This window comes from Monodon monoceros, unplaced genomic scaffold (genome assembly GCF_005190385.1).
Source record: "Monodon monoceros isolate NGI ecotype Baffin Bay Population unplaced genomic scaffold, NGI_Narwhal_1 Super_Scaffold_10, whole genome shotgun sequence".
NCBI classification, from domain to species: Eukaryota; Metazoa; Chordata; class Mammalia; order Artiodactyla; family Monodontidae; genus Monodon; species Monodon monoceros.
Window position 1 is genome coordinate 2,478,815 of NW_021703766.1, and position 19,726 is coordinate 2,498,540.

General features: G+C 49.7%; 1 long non-coding RNA gene across 1 annotated transcript in view; it reads left to right on the top strand.

Moving 5' to 3' along the window:
* The window catches only part of LOC114886231, a 101,091-nt gene that overhangs the window by 70,278 nt on the left and 11,087 nt on the right, over positions 1-19,726 (top strand). Inside the window, exons 3-4 of the long non-coding RNA XR_003791249.1 lie at positions 3,084-3,160; positions 18,665-18,823. This is a non-coding gene — a long non-coding RNA (uncharacterized LOC114886231). The remainder of the gene's footprint in view (positions 1-3,083; positions 3,161-18,664; positions 18,824-19,726) is intronic.

Here is a 19,726-nt window from a genome sequence, read left to right on the forward strand (position 1 = left end):
TGGTCCCCTGGATGGGATCCTGGAGCATTAAGAGGGCCTTCGTGGGAAACAGAGATCCCAGTGAGGTCGTGTCTTGGTACTGTAGCTGTGTTGGTTTCTCCATCTTGATCAAGGTCCACGGGTCAGGTGTGAAGTTACCTTTAGTGGGTGGACTGTATTCAGAAACTCTCTTTACTAATCTTGCAACTCTGAAAACTTAAAATTATTTCCAAATGGAAGGTTTTAAAAATACACGTGGTTCACAGGTTTTCTTCCCCTACATTGACTATCACCATGCTGTGATAAGATCACTTACTTTTAATAAAAGAGGAGAAAAATGAGCTGGCACCCTTATATGCTGCCCGGGGTCAGGGGGGTGGGTACCACCTGGAACAACCAGTTTGGAAAACAGTTTGGGAAGAGCTGCTGAACCTAATCTGAGCCACCCTAGGACGCAACAATCCCGCTCCTAGGTATGTGCTCGACAAAACTGCGTGTGTATGTGTGGGTGGGGGGGTGTACCGAAAGACACGCGCAGAAATGTCCATAGCAAATTCATTCATAATGGCCCCAAACTGAAAGCAGCGCAAATGTCCATCAACACGAGGATGGAAAATACGTTGTGACATATTCGCACACTGGAATAGCGTCCAGCAGAGGGTCTCAGAGTGGGGTGCAGGGACCCTGGGAGTCCCCGAGACTCTTTCAGGGGACCTGAGAGAGCATTTTCATAACATCACCAAGATCCGTTTGCTTTCATACTCCCATCGCAAGAGCATCTGGAGGAGAATTCCAGAAGAACTCCTGCGTGACGTGACTTCGCAGCAGACAGGATGAAGGGGCAGATGTGAGAGCCCAGCTCTCTGTTGAGTGAGATACAGAGAGATTTGTAAAAAGGCAAAACAAGGGCACTCCACTCACTGCATGTTTTGAAAATGTAGTCATTTTTATTAAAACATGTTATTTATAATAACACGTAGTGTGTTTATTACTTTTCCAAATAAGCTAATAAATATGTTTCTAAATTTCTCCATTTTGTTAAATTTCAGTATACATTCATAGACATAAAGAAAGTGAAAATGTGCTGAGACCAAAGGCTTTGAGAAGTGCTGCCGTTTCACAGTGAGAAAGTCGGGGCTGCACGCTGCGGGCCAGACGGGCGTCACAGCCCTAATGCTAAGTGAGAGGAACGGTCGCAGCCCGGTCAAAGGCTCAGAAACAGCCAGAACCTCTCCTGCGAGAGCGACCAGAACAGGGGGCTCCTCTGTGGGGGGAACGACCTGGGTGGGGACACAGGACAGCCTTGAGGGCTGGCGGGCGTCTGGCTCTCAAGCCGGGTCATGGTTACGCAGGCGCGTCCGCTTTGCAAAGTTTATAGAGCTTAAGCTTTGCGCCCTTTTACCCTATGTCTGTTATCCTTCACTCAAAAATCGCCCCAAAGAGGGACGCTCTTGTCTTAACACTTGAAATAACTGCACTGCTGGACACTCAGCCCCACGGCCAAGCTTTGGGACCAGCTGGCCCTGAGTTCACTGACTAACCTAAGTCACTGCCCAGGCCCCTGGGCTGGTGATCGGAGTCAGGGTGGGGAACCACGGGAATGAAATCACGCCCCCCACCCCCCTGCCACCCCGCTCCTTCCTCCCCTGCATGAGCAGCTGGCCCGTGAATGTCTCTTGACCATGAGGTCCCTTAACCCACCGCAGGGAAGGAGTTTGCTGCCCCACACCACCCCCACCCCCGCCCACGTCAAGCCCGCCCTTGGCGTCAGTGGCCAGGAATGTTCAGTTACTGCCCCAGAAAACCATGCCGGCTCCAAGACCCACCTCTAAACTGCATGGGATACATTGGCCTGGGCCCCCGATGGCCCAAGCCCCTCACTTATCATTGTTACTCATGAGTTCAGGAAACGTGCTGCTGGATCTTTCCTCTCCCGACAAAAATGCCCCAAACCTCCGTGGGCCTCCCTGCCCGCCCCCAGGATGAATTACACCAGCTCGTAAGCACACGACTGTCACTCCCCTGCTGCTCACAGCTGGGGCCATATTTCAAATAGCAATTAATTGACGACAAATAGTAATTAATGGGCCACATTCCTCCTTCAGTGAAGTACACAATTCCGTGCTCCTCGCACTGGGGATGGGCCACACTCTTGTTTTCTTTTAATCTGATTTGAAAGAGGAGCGCTCTCTGGGCGGCAGGGACAGAGCCGGGTCCCCTGTGAGTTCATCGGTGTGGCATGCGCGGCCTCACTGCGCTCAGATATGAAAAGTCAACCGTCAGGGCCCTGCAGGGGCCTCGGGGGTGCGGGTGAGGAGCTTAATGAGCCGTGGTCCCAATTTATTAAAAATCATAAATATTCTCCTTGGAGGCCGGGGGCAGCTTCTGGCTGCTGTGTGTATGTGTGTACATGTGTGTGTAAGTGTGTGCGTGTACGTGTGCACGTGTATGTGGGGGGGGACTGATTTCCTTTCTTTTTGTTTTTTGAATTTTATTTTATTTATTTTTTTATACAGCAGGTTCTTATTAGTTATCCATTTTATACATATTAGTGTATACATGTCAATCCCAACCTCTGTGGGACTGATTTTCAACGAGTGTGACCGAGCAGGCAAACCTCACTTGGAAGCAGGGTTTTGGATGTGGTCCACGTTTAAGTGCATGTCCCAGCATGTCCCTTGAGAAGGCCTCTCACCTTGCTTATGACAAGAGTGTCGTAAAGTAACTGTACATCCTCATTATTCACTTGGCCCAATATTTGCTAGGTTCCTACTGGATTCTCAACCGTGTGCTCAACACAGGAAATAAAAATGGGTCAGACACGGCCCTTGTCATCAAGGAGTTCACAGTCTCCCTGGGGAGGATGACAGGGACATTTGACACGTGGGGACATAATGATTACATAATAGTAATAACAACCAGCATACTAGGGTCACAGGAGAGCGTTGCAATAACCATAAACATCTGTGATGTAGTAATGTAGGCACTTCTTGACAAATACGTTCACCAACAAGATGTCAACTGTAATTTCGAACGAGGATAGACAAAGTTTCAGGGTATCCACAACAGCGGAAATGTGACATGAAAATATCTGATTTCTGCAGGGGAGAAGTTTCCTTGGTGCTGCCGTCATTTGCTGCCCGCATTCACGTCGGAAGCACCATCTATGATTCAGCGAGAGGTTAGTGCAAATAGCGGTAGAATGTTTTTCCCATCCTAGTCTGTGGACCTCCTGGGTTCCCCGTGGTCCAAGGGTGCGGGTCATGAACCCCTGCTGCAGGAGGTGAGAGCTGCAGTGCGGGAGAGGCCTGGGTCCCTGAGCTGCACTTTGGAGGGGAGAGCCGCCCGCTGGCCTAAGGAGTGACGTTCAGCTGGACCCCTGTCTTTGCTTCTGAGTCCCGAGCAGCAAGCGGAATGGGGGGAGAGCAGCTCTTAAAATCCTAACTGAACATAACCAGTTCCCAGATTCAAATTCAACCCTGTAGCTGGTGTTCTGGTGCTTCACTGCATTCCAAGCGGGTCTGTGTGTCACATACTCTGTCTCAAGGGAGGAATAAAGGCATCGTCTTAAGATTTGCCAAGGCATGCAATTACTTGAAAAAGCCCCAAACAGTCCAGGCCAAAGAGCCTTTTTTCTGTGAGCAGTCTGGAAATCTAACTTTAGACGGTGTAGTTGAAATTGCTTTGAATACAATAGGGATGGAAGGAAGGGAGAGCTAAGAATTTTCAGTGGAGCGCCTTTATGTGTTAAGTGCTGTAGGAGATGCTTTTCACTGTCACTATCTCACTGCACACTCTCATTTAGCTGGAAGGCTCTGGCACTGCCTCACCGCAGAAAAGCATTTCAATGGATTAGGGTGCAAGTAGCACATATCCAGACTAGTTTAAGCATTAATTTGAATTTATGGACCCATATAACTGGAGAATCCAGAGATCAGGCGAGCTTCAGGCTCGGTTTGTTCCAGCAGTTGACAGTGCCACCAGACTTGTGCTTCTCTTTCTCTAGGGCAGCTCCACCTACACAATGACTTCCCTCGAGGTGGTCAGGTAGCTGCCAACTGCACCAGATTCCATGCTTCCTTCTTCACCTACAGGAGAGGAGACAGGGTGTCTTCCCCACCTCACCCAACCCAAGTCCCGAGATTTGCTCTGATTGGATGGGTTTATGTTGCAGCCCCATTCTTGAATCTATAACGGTGTCAAAGCAGGTCAAAGTATGTGATTTTTCCAAACCACCTGGGGCCTGAACAAATCACATGACTAGGAGGTTCAGGTTCCTCGCAGGAAGGAAGGAAAGAAGGGGGATCACAGATTCTGAGAAGCGGTGAATTACAGCCACTGCAAACAAAACAAAACAAAACAAAACAAAACCCCAACAACAACTAACAATAACAGCAAACTTCTGATTATCAAACTGCATGGGTCCAGTTCCATGCTGCATAACCATCGCATTCTGTGTGCGCCTTGCAGGCTTTATCTCATTTCAGTCTCAAAACCCCTCAGCTGTAGACACTTCATCTCCCCAGTTTGTAGACGAGCAAACTGGGACCCAAGAGGTGCGGTGCTCTAAGTGTCTGTGTCTCATCGGCGTCAGGTCTCCTGGGGAACCAGGTCCAGACGCCTCCCTGGAGGCCCCGCCCACTCTCAGCCTTGGTTTCCCCATCTGTAAAATGAGTTGGGGTAACTTTATCACCCCTAAGGGCCTTCACCGTTCTGATGTTCTAGGCTGCTTGAATCTCAGCCTTCTTGGGAGTTGAAGCCTTGGCGCTCACCCTCTGTGTTGCCTTTAGCATCCGTGACCCCTGGGTCTTGGGCTCCCTGCCGATGACGTAAGGAGCTCAGAGGTCGGAGGAGTGGCTCTGTGAGTGGCTGTGCTCAGGGCACACACAGCATATTTCAGGCATGCCTTCTTGGAGGGTGGGGAGATATCAGCACCCCTTCCCAAGGGTGGGGTGGGGAAAAGACTCCCCATCTCAAGGGAAAAGTTCTTAGCCTGTCGGCCTAGACACGGGGAAGGAAGCCCAGGAGCAAAGCTAGCCTCACCTGCAGCCTCTCCACACGTGACAAAGGCTGCATTTTAAATGCGCTTTTTCAGAAGAGCATCAGGTGAAATGGTCACCCAAGCAGGGGGCGACCCGGAATAGCCAACTGCAAGCTGCTCTTTCCTCGAGAGCATCTGGGGCTTTCAGCTTTGCTGAGACACTGTGTCCCACAGTAACCAGGTCCATCCAACCAAACTGACGGATGAAACAGAAAAACTCACTCAAAGCCAGGGAACTTTGCTTTCACAGCGTTATAACCACTGAGGACCAGGACAGACATTGGCTTAAGTGGACATTTTCATGCGTCAATTACAGAAGAACTAGAACACTGATTATGTCAACTCAATCGTCACCAAAGTAGCTTTTTTCATTATTTAAAATTTTTATTGGTTTATAACATTATATAAGTTTCATGTGTGCAGGATTCCATTTGTACTTCTGTCCACACTCAGCATGCTCGCCACCAGAAGTCTAGTTTCCTTCCGTCTCATACTGTTGACCCCCACCACCCGTTTTGCCCTCCCAGCATTATGCACAATACCTGAGATACAGAAGCAACCTAAGTGTCCATCGACAGAGGAATGGATAAAGAAGATGTGGTACATTTGTACAATGGAATATTACTCAGCTGTAAAAACGATGAAATCTCGCCATTTGCAACAACATGGATGGACCAAAATATCTTTTTAAAAATGGATTCTGGGGACTTCCCTGGTGACACAGTGGTTAAGAATCCGCCTGCCAATGCAGGGGACGCGGGTTCGAGCCCTGGTCCGGGAAGATCCCACGTGCCGTGGAGCAGCTAAGCCCGTGCGCCACAACTACTGAGCCCGCACTCTAAAGCCCAGGAGCCACAACTGCTGAGCCCACGTGCCACAACTGCTGAAGCCCACGCGCCTAGAGCTCATACTCCACAACACGAGAAGCCACCGCAATGAGAAGCCTGTGCGCCGCAACGAAGAGTAACCCCTGCTCACCGCAACTAGAGAAAGCCTGCGTGCAGCAATAAAGACACAACGCAGCCAAAAAACTAAAACTAAAACTAAAATGGATTCTGGAGTCAAATGCTCACTCACTGACTACCTGGCAGTTTGTCCAGACAGGTATGTAACGTGGTTGTCGACCGCGAGAGCAGAGTCAGCGGTGTGCTGACTAGTGTTAACAGCCAGTTCTCTGGGCGGAAGCAGTGCTTGCTCATGGCCGTGGTGTAACTACTCTGTCTGTGGCTGATTTCAAGCTACCTGTGGGACCTCACTGGGAACACAGAGTCATCAGGTCTGGAGAGCCCATGCTGGGCGACTCTGGCACACCACTGCCTAGGAGTGTACCATTCATTTTCATGCAAACTAGGATGGCTTGGAGGGTACAAAGGGAGCACAGTTGATGACTACACTGGACAACGGGCATAAACCAGGACACTCCCAGGCAAAGTGGGGCGCACCGGTCCCCATCATTAGAGATCAGAGACCTGACATCCTCCCATTTTTCAGATGAGGGAAACGAGACTCGAAAGGCAGGATAACTTGCCCAAGATATGGAATATGTTACCTAATGTCCCAACTGTTGTACCTTCATCAAGAGCACCTCAAATGGCAAAAATGAAGAAAAATAATACCAGCTGGCTGCACTGGGAGAAAAGCCATAGTGTCTGCTGGATGCAACAGGAGACCAAGGGGGTCTACTCAGGGTCTTTGGGGAGAATGTGCACTGGCTACGCCTAGTGATCCACGAAATTGCTCTTACCCTGAATACTCGCCCATCACCTGCCCTCTGAAGGTGGGCGCACATCAAAAGCCACACATTTAGACACGCGCACACCCTGCCCTGTGATGTGGGGCAGGCGGACAGCGGCCTGCGGGGGAGGAACCTGGGTCCAGCCTCGTCTCTGCCTTGACTGCCTGGGGTCTGCAGGCTCCTTGCTTCTCCTCTCCTCTGCATTTCAGATTCCTTACTTAAAGTAAGGACATTAGCTTAAAAGGTGCATTTTGTTTTGCCCAGAGGATGATTTTGTTGTGTTTTTTTTTTTTTTTTAAAGAAATGCACTTAGGACCTGTGCCCACCAATCCTGAAACACCCCCACTCCCCGGCTCTCCCGATCCTCTGATGGCTTGTTGCACTTGATTAAGTTCCACGACTGGCACATTTCCTAAACCTAGGCTGCCAGATTTAGCAAATTTAGTGTAGGTTTGTCCCATGTCATATTTAGGACATACTTATACTTTAACAAGTACTCTTTTTTAGTCTGAAATTCAAATTTCACTGGACATCTTGCATCTTATCTGGAAATTTTACAGAGGCATTTGAGCTTCACATACCTAGACTAGAGTCTCTAAGGCATATTCCAGCTCTAAACGTTCATAAATATCCACTAATTCATTCAACAAGCATTTACTGGTTACCTATGGCATGTGCATTTTTGCCCTCTGGAAAATACAGTTGAGTCCTTACCTAAGCCCAGAATCTACGTAGTTCAGTCTCAAAAATCCATTGCAATCCAAATACACAGTATACCAATCAAAAGTAATTTCAGAATAACTCCAATACTTTACTTACTTTTCTTTAAAACCACAAAGGGACTTGGACCTACCATCCCTAACAGCATGCTTGGAAAGACCCTCCTTGTCCTCCTTTCCCTGTGTGCCCAGATGCTGCATCAGAGCTGTGCACGCTGAAAGTCCTTCCCAAACTCCACTCTGAGCCCTGAGCCACTTTCCTCTCCCCCCAGCCCCTCATTCCATTATTATGCTGTAGACCTAGCTGCTCATTCGCTGAAGACTTTCCTTTGGGAAGAGAAAGGCAGTGTTGGCGATTTTAGAATATTCTGCATGGCCTCAAGGGACAGAGGAAACCCATGAACACATCTGTGTTTGGAATTTGTGTCCTGTTATCTGAGCATTTGGAAACCGTGTTCCCGCCCTCAAGAGAACTTACCAGCTACACAGGGCACAAGATATACCCAGTAAAATAAGTTGAAAATATAGTTGCAGGGCAGCAGCCTTTCAACACTGGGAAATAAATACGAAAGAAATAAAACCAGAGGAAGAAGTCAAGGTAGGCTAGAGGAAGGCAGACGATGTTCTTGAGTGATCTGTAGCTGACACCATCGGGGCACTGCCTAACCTCTTCCAGCTGTCGGCACTCCCATCTCATTGGTGGAGGGCTGTCCGAGGTCCCCAGAGTCTGTTCTGCCTACACACATGCATGGCGGGACAGAGTTCCAGGGAATTGACCGCCCTCCCCCCCCACAGGAGTAGCCCGCAGTCAGCGACTAATGAGGGTTGGCGTGTAAATACCCCAGCTCCCTCTCCTTGGGTGCGATAATTCTGAGGTCTGTGCTCTACATCATTTCCCAGATTAACTTGCTTGATAATGACACCCCCAACCTCTCCCCAGTTGACTCTGTCCCTTCTCTGGGTCCCTTCTCCACCTGCCCACTCCCCTGCTGGTGTTCCCTAGGATCACCACCCAAATAAACAACTCACATTAGAATCCTTGTCCTGGGGCACCTTCTGGGGATCTCAAACACGACAGACACGAATAGCCCAAAGGATTGGCCAGACTCACCTCTGAGGTCAGAAGGAGACACCAACCCAGGAAGGGGAAGGTCCCAGAGGTTTGCCTAAAGAACATATTTCCTGCAGGTAGAGGCCTGCCATTGACCCCTTCCCTCTCGAGAGCTCAGCAACCCAACTAGAGTAGGTGCATCCTCTCCATCCCACTCACAGATGGAGCAGAGGAGCTCAGAAAGACTTGGGACATTTTCCCACGAATTTCTCTTCCTGGTTTTGCCTTCTCCCACCTCTGGCTCTTTCTATTCTACAAAACAGAAGCTGGGATCACAGCTGTGCTTGCTAATGGGTACTATCTGAATAAGGATGATAACACCAATAATAGCAACACATCCTTAAAGAGGGCTTACCCTGTGCCCCGCACTGGGTGAAGCACTTTACATACATCACTCTCCCTCCCACCCCCGGCGTTTCATCTTCACAGCCAAGTGACGTGGTACTTTTAATATCCCCGCTTTACATATGAAGAGTGTAAACCTCTGAGGCTCAGAGACATTAACTGACTTTCCAAGGACGCACAGCAGGGATGGGAGGAGCAACCTGGCTCCAGAGCTCACGCTCTTGAGCTGCCAAGACCAAATGGACCCTGACCACACAGGCCGTAACTGACCCAGAACCAAACAGAGGCAACCAGAGAGAGTCCGCTCCAACTAGCCTTTCCTGGACATGCCCTTGGGTGCAGTTGACCGAAGAGCAGATGTTAGCCTCCAGACTCTTCATCTGGTGGGCGCATCGACCTCAAGCTGCTCAGAGGTTCCAGACAGGGAAACAGCACAGCCTCTTTGGTGTGGAAACACGTGCTGAGGGATTTCTTTCAAGTTTCCCATTATTTCCTAGTTTTTCCTGGATGGAAAACCCATGAATGAGGAAGGTGGTATGCTTCAGCCGCCAGCGCCTGACAAAGTCTATAGGGCAGAATCAGCAGTGGGAATTAGAGAGCGCTAACCCCTTCTGGAATCTTCCATGGAACGGATTCAAGCTGCTTCTCATCTTACCCAGATCTTTCCGCCCACTACTGGAAGAGAACACGACGTGTTACGTTTCTGAACCACTCGATTCTATGATCTACCGATGATCCATATGTGCTTCGTGCCGGCCCCACGCACTGGCTGGCCAGCCTTTCGTCATTCTTCCCCGTCAACAGCTGTACCACCTGGCCTGCTGCTGCCTGCCGGGGAGACTTGTGAGGCCACCTCAAGGCGAGATGTGAACCCGGGAATCTCATAAGCATTTTGTTCACACAACTTGGCCTTCTTGTGAACTTGCAGTCCGCTTCTGTTCAACTGACCCCCAAATTGCCTGGGTCACTGAGACAGGCCTGAAGGCCGTGGTTATAGCCCTGAGCTTGGGCTTCCAGCTACAGCCCAACACACATGGGCTCGGAATCCTGATCGGGTTATGGAATGAGCGAGAAAAAACTCTGAATGCGGACAGAATCGTGCAGCCAAACTGGCGTCCCCATCCCACTGGAGTGTGTGGGAACCAGAAGAATCAAGCCTCGATTGGCCTGTTTTCCCTAAGAAAATGGCCACAAGGTCATTCTGCTGGAACCTCCTGCCTTGAGATGGTTCACGTCAGCCCCATTCGGAGCTCCGGCTGATGGGAACCTAAACACCTAGAGAGTCATCACGCCTCTAACAGGGAGAACCCTGAAATGTTCTCTTCTCATCGGGAGCAGAGGAAATGCCTTCTGGGGGAGGGCCTGTAGGGAACCCAGACGAGGGAAGGGACTCAGCATTCAGCACCCCCCACCTCAGCCCGGAGTTGGTCCACACAATAAGGAAGTGACAACTGGGCGCTAGGGGATGTGGAGCTGGGGAGAGCCCCAAAGTGGGGTTCACAGTGGGTGCTGGCCCCCTCGTCACCGTGTGACCCTGGGCCGGTTGCTTTCCCTCTCTGGGCCTGGGTTTGCTTGTCAATAGTAACCATAACAGTAACAACCACAATAATAATAGTTGCTGAATTTTAACAGTAGTCAGTGCCTTGTCCTGTTGTTTGCCTGGATCATCTTCCTTGAACACCCCAACAGTAATTCTGTGAGGGAGGCATTCGCATCTGTCTGTTTTTATCGATGGGGAAACTCATTTCATGTGCTTAAGAGTAATCTGCGGCATTTGTTTAAGCAAGTGCAGAGTCCCCTTCCGTTCGATGTGCCAGGCGTTTAGTATTCTGCTGCAAAGAGTCTGCGAGATTCTGGGAAACACCGCCAAACCGAATCGGGAGGCCTACGCGTCCTGCCCGCCAGCCCCCTCCCCACGCCCCGTGAAGCATCCCCCTTGTCAGGGCCGGGAAGCTCCAGGCTTCTGTGAGACAATGTGGTCGCCATATGCAGGGCACCCAGCGCAGGCACGCTGGGTAAATGTTATTACAACGATAACAATGATTCCACTTAGGATAACAACGATGGAAATCTGCATTAAACGACTTTAAACCGCTGATACCTTCCCCTTTCCCCACTCACAGAGAAGAAAGGGATGCGAATTTGTCACTTGAACCAGCAGCTGTGGTTCATCTGGACTTCATCTTTTCTGCTATCATCTTTATTAGCAGGATTTTTTTTTTAATGAGTAAGTTTTGAACTACCAGGTGTTTTGAATTTTTGTCTTGTTCTCTTGCATACAGGAGGAAATTCAAATAGAGAGCGACGTATTAATAAAAACCCAGTGGGAGGAAAGTGCAGCCTCTCCCCCATGGGGGTGCCTCTGCTCTCCCTGCGGGTCCCCCATTTCTGGCCGAAGTCCCCAGCTCAGCCACTAGGAGTCGATCTGGGGGGCGTAATCTATTCCCCAGGCACCTGGTTGCTTCAGGCCCCGAGTCATCTGTGAGCTCACACAGCTGCAGCGCTGCCCCCTCCCCGTGAATTCCCACTGAGGGTAGACTCAGTGTGATCGCCCCCCTGCCCTGAGCTGATCCCTAGCAAGGAGGGCACAGACTCACAGGCCTGTCCTGGTTATTCCTGTAGAATCTGCTCCCCATGCTAGCTGGGGAAAGAAAGGAGAGAAAGAAGATGCAGTCTCTAGTGGGACCCCTGAAAAAGTCCTGGACCAACTCTCCACCATGACGAATAATCGCAACCGAGCAGGCTGCCCCACGCGGGACCCGGGAGAGGCTGTAAGCCCCAACTCGGCCCCACGAAGGGGTCCTGGTCGTCCCCAACCAGAGAGGCTCAGAGAGCAGCTAACCCAGGGGATTGCAAGGTCCAAACGCATGCCGCTGCCCAGCGACGGGCACAGATGGCACCTCTGCACAGCCTGGAAGAAAGAGGACGTCGGCCTTTCCCCAGGGGAAAGTCTGTCCACTTCTCTGGGGCTCTGGAGTCTGCTGGTGGCTTTTCCAGGCTCATTCTTATCTCCGAAAATCTGGGCAAGGACAGGAGGAGGAAGCAAAGCTGGGCTTTTTTTTTTTTTTTTTTTTTTGTCTCTTATTGGTAGCTTCGGGGAAAGGGTTTGTGCAGGAGGTTGAAATTAACTAAAATGAGGTGGGGATTAGTGTGGGACCCCACTGGCCAGGTAATCCTGGGAAATGAGGGCCGACTTCAGCTCGGCACAGGCCAAGCCTCCCTTCTGGGACAGAATTAGACTTAAGAAGCCACTTGCTGATAAGGGTTAATCCATGGCTAAACGGGACGGTACCAGAAGCAATTAACATTCCTCGACTCAGTTTCCCTTTGTCTGCAGAGCACTTGCTCAGGGAGCACAGTCCCCACTTTGCCGCAATGAGTGCATCCACCCGACTTTCCATCCAGCATTGTCTCCCCGGGGTGGGGACACGCTGGGGCCGCATTTAAGCTGCTGTGTCATCTGGGTCACCCCCATCTCCCTGTGTGCTTGCCCTAAAACAGTGACTCCTGAGACACAGAGAAACACTGCAGATCAGCAGAAGGCAGGGTCAGGGATTTTCTGTGATGGCCTCCAAAACAGAAATGGAATAAAGAAGCCATTTATGGACTGAGAGTCTGTGGATGTCGAAGGGAAGACAGTTTTTCCTGTGTTTTGGGTTTTTCTTTTTTACTGACACTCACCCCTCACTACTCCCAAAACAGACCCCAAATGTCTTATCTCATTGGGAAAATTACAAAAAACGAGCAGGCCAAAGAAGGTTCCGGAATGCAAAACCTCCAGAACATTCAAGCAACAATTAATGAGGAACAAAAACAAGTCAAAGAAGGAAGCCGGTCCACGTGCGAGCCTCGGATGGAGGCGTGGTTTCAGCGCCGCGAGAGTTTTGTGTCTGATTGGGTCTGGGAAAAGAGAACTGGGGGTGGGGAGGGGAATGTTCTGGAAAATGAATTCTTAGTGGCTGTGAAAAGTGAAGAAGGTGGGGTACCTTCCGTTGTCATAGATTATTACGTATTATTTACAGCTTATTGCTCACTATTTACTTATGATAGATTATTATTTAGTTATTATAGATTATTATTAAGCCCCTCCTTTAAATGAATGCATCCCTTCACAGTGCCTGATTCCAGATTCTCGCCTATAATTGCCCTATTTTGAGATTCAGCAATGACCCGAATGACAGCCCGGCTTAGTTGCAATGACCCATAGTGGTTAGCAACAGCCCCCGTACGACACCTGCGCGAATGTAACAAGTCACTGCCACCCTGCTGGCTGCGTCCCGCTCCCCTGCTCCCCTCTCTGCCTGGGCACGAGCACGACGTCTCCCACTGTCCTGCTGTGAAATTACAGATTGCCGGTATTTTCCCAGCCTGGCTCCGCCTGGCTCACCACACGGCCCTGTCACCGTTTCCTCTAATAGCTGTTATGCGCAGAGCTTCTTGATATCCAGTTTGAGTTTCCTTTGCCTCATTCATTCCATTCGTCTTAACTATGCTGCCCAGCACCACAGAGTAAGTTCCCACTTTCCTTGGAAGGAAAAGGTTCTTCTTCGTTCGTCCATCCAGGGCACTCATTACATGTTAATTGTAGATGAGAAATGTCAATAAACAGAGGGCATTTCAGTTTAGCAGCGGCCACTGTGAGTCAGAGCTAAGAGACAAGTGGGGGAGCTTGGCATCCGTTGAAACAGAAAGGTGAGGACCACAGTCCTAATAGCCAGCGTCGAGCCACAGTTAAGGGGCTGGAAGCTCGGACACGCTCGCTCTTGCTGTGTCCTCAGCACGACCTTATGAGGTCTGCATTACAGTGTCCATCTATCACAGACGTGGAAACAGAGGCTCAGAGAGCTAAAGTTAACGTGCCCAGGGTCACACAGCTCAGAGAGAAACGAGCTCCTGACAGCAGATCCTTTCTACTGCCTTCTGTAGATGATCAGAAAAGGATTGGATCATGGGTTACTCTCCTGGTCCAGTAAATAGCTGAAGTTGTGTGTTTGCGTGAGACGTCAACGAGAGAAAGCAGGTGTGGCACCAGCAGGCTCAGGGCGGCGTCCAGGACACCTTCGGGACGGCAGGTTCCCTCCATGCCTGGCACTGAGTCCTGGGCCTGCTGTAAATCCATAGCCAGGCCCATGCCCTGGACTCACCTTCAAGTTTCCTTTGAAACCCGCAACACTTCTTAACAAAGTCAAGCCTGTTTCCTTCCTGGTTCTCATTTTTCATCCACGCTCATACCACAAAGACCCTTTCAGAAAACACCGTCAGTCACAAACCCACCAGCCTCACCAAGAGAATTCGAGATAAGGTTGAAAAACCCCATTCACTGAGGCCAGGGCTTTTTCCCGTTTTCCACAAACCTGGCCCAGGCTCCCAAGCCTGTTGCCCCGTGGTATGTGAGCACCTCGTTCCTTTGGGTGGGGAGGGTGGGCAGGCTGCAGAGCCTCGGCTGACTAAGGAAGGGAGAAAGAGGAGGGGCTGTGTGGAAACTGCATCTGAAGTAGCTGTTATAATGGTTCATGTTCACAGGGGCTGCCCTGAGCCAGACACCGCACTAAGAGCTGCTCACACATCGTCTCCACCCTTGTTATCAAATGACACACTCGGCACTTAATGCTGTGTAACAAATGACCCTGAGATCGCAGAGGCTTCCAGTAGCAAATATGTGTTTCTTTCTCTCAGATCTGTAAGCCGGGTGGCTCTGCTGTGGGCCAGGTTTAGATCTGCTCCACGTGTTGCCTATTCTAAGACCAGCAGCTACACGGGCATGCTTTTCCAGTGATGGTGGCAGGAATGCAAGAGGGTGAAGAGGAATCCACTGTGGCTCTCTAGGTCTTGGTTCAGAACTCACACGCTGTCACTCCTGCCCACATGCCACTAACCAAAGCCATCACCAAGGGGGAGAGAAGTACACCCCAGCCACAGTGACGGCCAGCAAGGTACAGAGGAGAGGCTGTCGTGAGCAGGTAACAGAACGGAGGAGGAACTGCAGGCTGACAGAGGTAATCCCTGGTGAGCAGTGGCAGGGCCAGTGGATGGCTGCAGAGCCCAGTGCCAAGGCGGACGCTCTGAACTGGAGGGAAAGATGCTCCAGTATTCCAGGCAGAGGCCCTCACCGCCTCGGGGTGGCCTTCTAGACCAGAGCAGGTCCCTTTGTCACTGGACACAGCAGAGGACAGATCTTTAGCTGGAGCCAGACTGCAGAGGTCCAAATCCTGGCTTTGTGTGGCCTCAGTTTCCTCACCTGTAAAATGGGAGCAACACTGAACCTACAGCACAGGGCTACCATGAGGATAAAAGGGGTTGGTATTTATGGAATGCCAGAGGAGTGCCTGACCCACAGGAAGCGCTGCATGAATTTGCGCAATCTCACGGAATCAAACAAAAACACATCAAGCACTGCAGGCTGGGCAGTGAGAAGGCTGGACACGTGACAGTCCAGGCTGCAGGCGTCAGACGGAGGGACACTGGGGGCTCACTGAGCACCTTCCAGGAAACGTTCACGGGGCTCTTAAGGAGCATGAGACTCAGTCCCTTGTGTCTCGTCCACCCATGGGGGGGATCTAGCCTAGCGGTTGAGAGTGCTGGTTTTAGAGTCAGTCAGCCTGGGCCCTGGTGCTCATGGTGTGACTTTGGACAGAGACCTTGCACCCTCGGGGCTCGGCTTCCTCTTCTGTGAGTTCCACATTGGGTCAGCGTCGTTGGGGATGAAACAAGATGAAGAGCGAGCGGCAGGTCACGTGCAGGGAGGGGCAGCGGGGAGGCCTGAACTGTGTCCTAGTCACGCAGATACTCGAGGCACAGACAGGCAACAGTGCCACTCTCCTCACTCAATTCTGTTCGTTTTGTGAGATAGTTACTTTTCATAAAACACGTTTTCATTTTAACGTAAAATGAAATGAATCAATGAATTTTTTTATATTACTTAGTTTTATTTTCTAATGTGGTAAATAGGATAGGAAAAGCTCTTCAAGATCTTGAATCAAAGGACCTGCTGTAGAGCACGAGGAACTCTACTCAATACTCTGCAATGGCCTATATGGGAAAAGAATCTAAAACAAGAGTGGATATATGTATATGTGTAACTGATTCACTTTGCTGTACACCTGAAACTAACACAACATTGTAAATCAACTAGACTCCAATAAAAATTTTAAAAATCCTGAATCATGTTTAAGCGTGTCAAGTGTTCCTGGGATTAAAGGTTTGAGAACTATTTGTCGTAAGCAGTGATTCTGAAGCCTGGCCGCACACACTGGAATCACCTGGGTCCAGCGCCAGGGTGTGTGATTTAATCTGTCTGCTGTTGGGCTCAGGTGCCAGGATCTTCAAAGCTTCAGGTGATTCTAATGTGCTTCCGAGCTGCAAAACCAGATCCAAGGCCCTTGAGACTCCAGGTTGGAAATGCAGAGTCCTGGGCCCCACACCAGACCTTCAAATAAGCATCTGCATTTGAACAAGAGCCCCAGGAAAATTGCTCGCAGAGCGAAGTTCAGGAGGTGCTGCTTTAGATCATCTCTGAGCCTCAGACTCCGATCGCACGCTGTCTGTTGTCAGCTCTCTGTTGTCAGCTCTCTGTCTTCCACGACCACGGTTGCCATGGTTAGTTTTCCTTTCTGCAGTCTACACAGGGGTTGTTTTAAAAGAATACCAGGTTAGACCCTTCAATATAAGTAAATAGAAATGATTTTGTAGTTACAGATTGTATAGATTACCCACAACTAGTAAACTTCTCTCTCTTTACGTTCTCGTAACTTAAACGCAGCCAAAATATATTTACTCTTCAGCTGAGGGAGAGGGAGAAAGGGCTGACGGCTTCTTTTCAGCATTCTCTCTGAAGGAGAGTGAGTTCCTAGCCCTTAACTCAAGAGAAATGCTTCTTTCAACAGGGACGTGTGCCATTGTTTAAAAGACATATCATCTCTTGGGCTTCCCTGATGGAGCAGTGGTTAAGAATCCACCTGCCAGGGCAGGGGACATGGATTCAAAGAAAAATGGATAGGAAACAGAACTGTAACTGTGACGGAGCTGATTCCATCAGTATTCATTCAGGTCTTGTGATTTGATTCTAGTCGTTTATGTGTTCCTCAGTTTCCCTATTTGTGAATTTTGGTCACATTTCCATTATGACCATCTGTTAATAAAATGCCACACCTTTCCAAAAAAAAAAAAAAAAAATGGTCCAGGAAGATCCCACATGCCGCGGAGCAGCTAAGCCTGTGCGCCACAACTACTGAGCCTGCGTGCTACAACTACTGAAGCCTGTGTGCCTAGAGCCCGTGCTCCGCGACAAGAGAAGCCACCGCGGTGAGAAGCCCGCGCAGTGCAACGAAGAGTAGCCCCCACTCGCCGCAACTAGAGAAAGCCCACGCGCAGCAACGAAGACCCAACGCAGCCAAAAATAATTAATTATTTTTTTAAAAGGCATATCATCTCAGCAGTAAGATTTTCCCAAGAACTTTTCACCGTCCAAGGAGGTGGCTCTGGTTCAGTGATAAGAGCCGTCTTACATGAAAAAACACCAGTTGACTCTCCACCTCACCCTGTTAGGAGCTGTGTGACCCTGGGCAACTCACGTCGCCTCTCTGAGCCTGTATCCGCAACAATCAAATAGAACTAATCCCAAGTATCTCACATGGGTGTGGCGGAAATGAAACAAGCTATCAGGTGTAAACATTTCAAGAGCAGAGTTCAAGATGCATTATTGCTTTGCATTATTATTTTAACCGTAAAGTATGATTGCAGAGGGAATGCATGTTCCATATACAGACTTCAAGGGGAAAAAAACACAGAGAAGTGCAAAGGATGGGACAAAATTGCCAGAAATCCCATCCCAGTGTTTAAAAAGCTTGTCAAGCCCATGAGGGGGTAGAGAAGTGTTTACCACATCACTCTGTAAGGAGTCCTGGCTTTGGTGGCTCCACATTCACGGGCACGCGTGCCCGTGGGTTTATGCGTGAGTTGGGTTAACACGGCAGTGTGCAAAGCAAGGGCTGGTTGACCTCTTCTGTATGTTTGAATTAGTTCATTATTATAAATGGAATTTTGAAAATTAATCTTACGGTATGTTAATTTTTGAATAAAAATTTTGTAAATGGCAAAAAAAGAGAGCAGGGATTCTGTATTCTTATTCTCTTAGACATGTCTAGCACATTTAATGCAAGTGTTCTGTTCATATAGTGACTGTTTCGCGGGACTTAAAGCTTCAGCAGTGGGGCTGCCGGCACCTTCAAAGGCTTGTCGGGCTCCTAAGAGCCTCCTCGTTTGCCCGATGTTTCTTTCAGGGAGTGAGTCTTAGATTTCTTGAGCACAGGGTGGCAGGGACAGAACGTGCGGGGTGCCCTCGAGTGTTGGGGTGTCCCTTTCCTGCTGGAAGTGGGGTGACAGCAGCCAGAGGTTAGGGAGTCCCCAGCAGACGTTGGGCAGCAGGCTTGGGCGCAAAGCATGGGCTCCATCACTCATACATAAGTTTGTAATAATGGATGTTGCTGCCTGGTTTACAGATGACTTTTTTTAAAATTTCATTTTATATTGGAGTATAGTTGATTAACAGTGTTGTGTTAGTTACCGGTGATTTTTCAGCTTGTCCAGTTAAACAACTGGCCCACGTTTACAGTGAATTAAGTGGCAAAGTGGGCAAACTGGTCGTGAAGACAGGTCTGCAGGCTCCAGAGACCCGAGCGTTACGTGACTCAGCCTCTCTGCTGAAGACTAACCTCGGGATTGTCACTTTCTAACAGGGAGGCTTAAGCCTGACAGACTCCACCTCCTGCTACACTGCACTCTACCCCCTGGACAGTGACGCCCCGAGGGAAGGGTCCATTTCTCTCCATCTCTGCGCCTACACAGCCCTGCACGCACGTGGGCCCGGATGATTCCTGGAGGAAGCTACCTCTTTGGTGAGTAAGATTCCAGTCGGTTAGCATCATGGGTGGCGTTCTTTCCCTCTGTCTTCACACATTGCTTTAGTGTCATGGCTTCTACTGGTCTAGAGGAAAGGTTTAGGAGTAAAACACAGAACCTTGGACAGCCCCGGACCCACCATTTTTAAAGGAAAACTGGTGTGAGAACTTGTTTTTCAAGCTGGCAAATGTCGTGCAAACGAAGAGAGGTGAACGTAGAACTGCTAGCTGTTATGTTGCTTCTCAGGACATCCCGACACCAGAAGGGTGTGGTCAGTGTTTGGACATTGGCTCTGGTGTGTCTCGACCAGCTGGGAAAACTGTCCTTGAAGGACCATAAACAGATCTGAGCGCTAACATCATGGGAGTCCTTGCCATAAACTTTTTGGTCTGATGTCAGTGTCCCAAGGGACAGCTCTGAATCAGGCAGAACGGCCAAGTCACCAGACCCAGACTTGTAAAACCACAGGGCCCAAGAGGCCGAGGATGATGTATCAGTCAGGAAGGGCCAAGACACGCTGAAGTAACAAACAACCCCCAAATTCTGAGGTTTATTTTTTTTTTAAATAAAGGCTTATTTCTCATTCATGGGGCAGGTCCATTGTAGGTCAGCAGGGCCCTCTGCTCAATGACTTGATAATTCCAGTTGCCCTGTGAGGCATGGGGGATGTGGAGGGTCTCATGGCAGCACTGAGGCACCCCAGCCCAGAAGTGACCCATTTCTCACTGGCTCATGACTCATTGGCCTGAACTAGTCACCCAAAAAGGCAGGCAGTGCAATCCTACCAAAATCCTGGACAGGAAACTACTGGAAGTAGTTGGCAAACACAGCACATGTGGATATGACAACCACATGTAGCTGTTAGCTTTCTGACCGATTGCTAATGGCTCACAGAGAGC